Genomic DNA, 5,804 nt, shown 5'->3' on the forward strand with positions numbered 1-5,804 from the left:
GTGGCAAAAAGTAACTGTGGTGGTGTTGGTGAAAGTGGTGATTGTGCTTGATTAATCAGAAAACATGGAGCACCAATCCTACAAAATAACCTGCTAACTGATATCTCCAATTCTGTTATTTCATTCTTGGCCTCCAAACTGCAATTTTGTTTATGTTTTGTTTATTGTCATGGCTCTGTTACTTTTAGGAATCCATGGTCAACATTGATCTACCAACAACATGAATAGCAGGGTATGTATTTTTTTTCTTCTTTGTGAAATTGGATATGCACCAAGCCTATGTTTATGTATTTCAAAAGTTATTATCACTTCATATTAACATTGTATGATGTAGCAGCTCGTGATTGAAGGAGAAGATGGATAGCGTCACTGCTAATATAGGAACATTTCAACTTCCAAGTAGTTTGACGTATATCAACTTCTCCATAGTTTTATGTTTGCATAATTAATTTTTTGTATTCAACTAGTAGTATTGTTTTTTGAAAGAAGGCGATAGCCAATATATTGATCAAAAGCCAGAATGGCTCATACATACCCTTCCGCTGCCATCTATAGACAGACAAGAAGATGTGTTAGTACCCACAGTGATACATAAAACTAGGTCACTCATTTGACATTAAATACATCGAAATAGCATGAATCTTCCATCGGTACTACTCCGAAAGATTCGCTAGAGGGCTCCCTAAAAAATTAGGGACTTATTGAAAGTAATAAAATTACTATCCTAGAGTTCCTTAAAAAAAGAAAATAAAACCAGCTATTAAATAGCCCAAATGGCCCAAAGAAAAAATAGAAACCCTAAGCCCAAATCGTTGATCCAGCCCTATTCCACCTCCACCTCCCTACGCCGAAGAGGACGCACGCCGCAACCAGAGCTCTGCCTCTACCGCACCGTATCGTCTCCGCCCACTTCAAGGACTGCCTCATACCACACCGCCACCACAGCAAAGTCAACATCGAATCGAGAAAGCACCAGACCCACACTACTACAATTCTTAGCAACAGGCACGTTCATGATTCGTGGGTATGAGGGTCAAAGGCCACGGTTATGCGTGTCTATAGAGTACAGTAACGGTGCAGCCACTTTCTTTGCGGTCCGTGCTCTGTAGAGCCGTATCTATTGCCGAAACAGACACAGACTCTTCAAACGTGACATGATGGGTCCCGCAACTGATGCAAGTGGTCGGCTTCTTTTATTTTATTAGTACAGGCCACATTTGCTTTCTGTTCGTGTCTTCATAAACAAATATATTAAAAAAAATAATACTGTTGATCAAATTTTTTTTTTTTCATAGCTGCAAACTACATATTTGATATTTCCATCAACTGCCACAATGGAATGCATACCAAACAGTAATACATAGCAAAATAACTCCAACGAAGTTCATTAAACCAGCAATCCAAAGACTTACACACTGGAACAAGCAAAGGAATATTTCACAAGAAGGAATATAGGATTTCCTTATATGATGGCCTCGTTATCATGACTTGAGCATTTCTACTAAATGACTTCAAGTTCTGGTTAAGCTCCGGTGATGACTTCAACTTCTGCTTAAGCTCTGGTGACAACTTCAACTTTTGAAAATTCTGTATATAAATGGAAGTTCTAAATATGATATCTAAACAAAAAGTTGTTACTAAAATATAAAATAGCAATTACAATGAAACATATGAGCACCAGAAATCCAATTGCAACAGATCAACTGGAGTTGCCATGAATATAACACCACCTTCAACTTCAAACTTTTCTACTACTTGGTTAATTCCCTATATGAATATTACACATTTTTAGTATGAAAATATACCTTCATTCTCTGTCAATAAGTAATACAGTAAGAGATACAAAGCTCTTACAATGGCATTATAAGAAAGCTAATCAGATGAAGTCGTCCAAAGCAAAACAAGCATATAACATTTGAAAAGTATTGTACAAAATATCACACATGAAAATATACTAAGTCATGTACTTACAAAACTTGCAAATAGCTAGATTACTTCAGTAGCAACTTCTTTGTTAAACTCCTAGTCAAACCTGTAAGGCAGGAAATGGATCATATGCCACATAATATGAAGTAATTGTAGAAATAAATGGAATTCACAAAAAATGACTTTAAGTATAAAGTTTCCAACTTCTGTAACTCGAGTATAATTAGTCTAAGTTGAAGCACACAATAACACTAAACGAGTCATCATAAAAAGGTAAGTCGGCAACAAAATGCATCTGACTCAGCTAAGTTAAGCAAAAAAATCTTACGTCAATTTATGCCTAGCTAGTCATTGGACCTTGTGAACTAGTTTTCCACTGCCAAAAGAATAGAGCTAGATAAGAACAGCCATGTTTCTTATTAGAAAATTAAGTGCCCAATTTTTGAGCTACAAGGATATTAAAATTGGTGCTAGATTACTTATATTGTTACAAAAGTAGAAAAGAATAAAAAACTAGATATGACATAAGATCTGCAACAAAACCAGTAGACCCACACTACCAAAAAATGCTTGATAAGAACATCTACTTCTGTAAAGCATATAACAAATCAATTGAAACTTACTTGCACACCCAAAAACCATATGAAAATCAAAGTCTAAAATCACACTGGACAAGCACAAGCTGTGAAATTGAGCAATATACACATGTGAAGTCCATAGCAAGAACAAGCATATAACATTGAAATGTAGTATGGTACAAAACATCACACATGATAAGATATGAAGTAATTTACTTGCAACTCTTCCAACTTGATCACTTCAACTAAGTACTGATAAACTCGTTCGCAAACCTGCAAATCAAGAAATGGATCAGAGGCCATACCACCTCAACAAAATGCTTCTAATTTGGCTAAACAGAGTTATACATTACACATCTATGACCTCGAACTCACCCTCTGGCCCTCTTATGTGCTAAAAGAAAAAATTTAAATAAACTGTGGTTATCATTTGATTGACACGCCCAGCCAACCAGCAAAAATACAAACATATGTATATGAGATTTTTTAACTCATAAAGATAATACGAGTATCAAACTCCACCGGCAAAATCCTTATTTTATATAGATTATGTTGGAATCCATATATGTAAAGAGTAACAAGTTCTAAATGATCAAATTGCCCAACCTTCTCTAATGATGTGTAAGATCCAATGACCCCTGATTTGTGATGTCCTTACGACAAGTCCTTTCTGCAAACAAAAATTCAGACCCAACAAGGCAACATCTCTTGCATCAACAGAAACCAATTAGGCTTCTCTTTTGTTTTCCAACTATCTGTCTTACATCTATAGATAATAGAAACAACTAAAGTTAAAGTCTTAAAAGGAAAAAATATAAATTGCTAACCATTTCAGCAAAAGTCTATTGGATAACAACAAGAAAATACCAAAGACCCACACAAATTCACATGACTTATAAGGTCAGAACCCCAAACCCAACACAATTTATAAAAACATGAGTTGAAATTGTTTAATTAAAACCCACCAGCCTTTCTCATGTTTCTGGAAGAACCCAGCACACTTTTAGGGAAGGTAAAGAACAATGTTGAACCTATTTTGAAATCCTAGTTACTAATCTAAATTATCCCAACTTTGCCTAATCCAGTGATCATAAAAAGAACTCATCTTTTTTGAAAAATATGAAAGTTACATTCGAAGTTTCTAACCTTCAAAGGTTAACCCCAAAATTTAGATCTGCCTTACAAAAAGGGGCATGTAAGAGCCTAAAAACAAAATCAAGAAACAACCAAACAAAAGAAAAGAATCAATTCCCTAAAGTTAACAAAGAAAACCAATTTGTTGCACCTTTCTTACAGATATGAGATTTCAGTCTCGCCATTTAAGTGAGATGAAGCCAAACACATATAGAGACCATCCGTAATAGAAGGTCATGGCCGATACTCTTGAAGCCCTAACAATGAGCAGCGGATTGCTAATCTGATAGAGCGAGCAAGTGGAAAAGTACTGCTGTTGTTGCCATGGACTGGAGATGGCTGCAACATGAGAGAGAGATAGAGAGAGAGATGAGAAGAAAAAGAAGAATAAGGAGAGTGAATGGTTACCACGTGCAAAGATAAAGACTGATGGTGCGGTAACTTGCTTGGTTCTCTATTCGTAACAGTAAAAGTGGGCCCCAGTGGTAGGAAAAAAGATAAACAATTGCGTAGGCACGATTATAGTCAGAAAAGTCGGAATCTTTACTATGCTAAGTACTAACCGAGCAAAATCTCCACGATTAACTTCTTTGTGGCTAAAGAGAGTGTGGCCTTTGCCCACATTTGTAGTAGTGCCAATCCAAAAGAAAATGATCCCTCGTGCCCCTAGAACGCCGACTGTGAAGGAATGGATGGATTTCAAAACTTTTTAATTAGTGCGGAATTAGTTTAACCATTAAACTACTAACTAAACATAAAATCCATTCCTTTAACCCATGATCTTGGCTTATTGTGATATGTATATAAACATAGCATGCATAGTAAGGAAGAACAAAGAAGTAGTTTTTGTTCTACTCACCCTTGGAGCGTGATCTCAATCCGATCCAAGTGAACCACCAAAGTTCCTCTCCTTGATCTCTCCTTGTGTGTGTTTCCTCCACCTTGAAGCACCTTGAATTAAGAACTCCTTCTTGTACTCCTTCTTGTGCTTGTGATCTTCTCCTTGATGTAATAAGTAAAGCCACAAAAAGATATGGCCTCTAAGGATCTTCACCAAGTGAATCAAGAAATGAAGAAAGATGAAAGAAAAAGAAGAAATTATGCAAGTGTTCTTCTTTCCTTTAATTTGGTAATGGACCAAGGGAGAACTCTTTCTCTCTCTCTCTCTCTCAAATCTGAAAAATAATAGTGTGGAGACACACTTATTCTCTTTGTCCATGCTTTCACTTTTATATAATAGGAAATAACTCCAATTACTAAAAGAAAATATTGACTTTCATAAAGCCAATATTTTGGCTGGTCCATATTTGTTATTGGGCACTAAAAATGTGTCTTGGGCTTTCATTTAAATCTCATTTAGTGAAGCCCAAGTCCACACGAAAAGCCCGACAATCGTTTAGGCCCAATAGGTTCGGTTTTACCCGAAAAACCTAATTATGTCCAAATAATAAATCTAATTAATTATTTGGTCATAACCAACTCTTGTTTAATCTTCTTCATATACAATCTCAAGGATCCACTTATATGGTGTGCGATCTCTTAGGTTCTAATTAACAAGGCAGTGAAGTTTATAGAAACCATTCTATTTTGTTTACGAATCAAAAACTCCATTTTTGATTCTCCCTTGTTATTAGGATTATAAATGTTTATTAATCCTCGGGGACTTCACAAGTCATGAGTGACGTCTTGCAACATATCATGACTACCCTAGTTAATATAGAATGACAAAGAACCTATTCAATTGGAATTACAATACAATACGGTCCTTCTCTAACACTATGTTCTAAATCACATCATCGGGGTATGGAATTGATATGTCAATCCTCTAATGTGATTTTCATTCTTATGTGATTCTTAGAATGTGATTAAAAACTCCTTTTTAATCTCATTCAATGCTTTGGCCAAAGACTCATTGAATCACATCTTTGAACATACACCTTATTTACTTAAGGATAGAGATTCCTTATTGTACACTCACATGTCTCCATGACCGAATTGATTATACCAATGAATGCATCTATTATATCCATTAAGGGACACAATATTATTGCATCATCAAGAGATAATCTATTCACTCATAAGACAACTATGGTGTCTCAGGTCAAATGACTAATTTGTATTATTGCAATTTAGAGTTCAAGTTTGACATGTAAGTAAGACTCCATA

At 35.6% G+C, this 5,804-nt stretch overlaps 1 long non-coding RNA gene across 2 annotated transcripts; it reads right to left on the reverse strand.

The window, feature by feature from the left end:
- Positions 1–1,357: 1,357 nt before the first annotated feature.
- On the reverse strand, positions 1,358–4,015 carry LOC112191782. 2 transcript variants are annotated; one of them, XR_002933120.2, is made up of 5 exons: positions 3,790–4,015; positions 3,111–3,270; positions 2,721–2,777; positions 1,972–2,032; positions 1,358–1,587 (listed from the first exon to the last, which is right to left on the reverse strand). It is a non-coding gene; the product is annotated as an uncharacterized LOC112191782 (long non-coding RNA). The 2 variants fall into 2 exon arrangements; XR_002933121.2 differs by lacking the exon at positions 1,358–1,587 and adding an exon at positions 1,685–1,767.
- Positions 4,016–5,804: the final 1,789 nt, after the last annotated feature.

The sequence above is a fragment of the Rosa chinensis genome, chromosome 3 (genome assembly GCF_002994745.2).
Source record: "Rosa chinensis cultivar Old Blush chromosome 3, RchiOBHm-V2, whole genome shotgun sequence".
Taxonomy (NCBI): Eukaryota; Viridiplantae; Streptophyta; class Magnoliopsida; order Rosales; family Rosaceae; genus Rosa; species Rosa chinensis.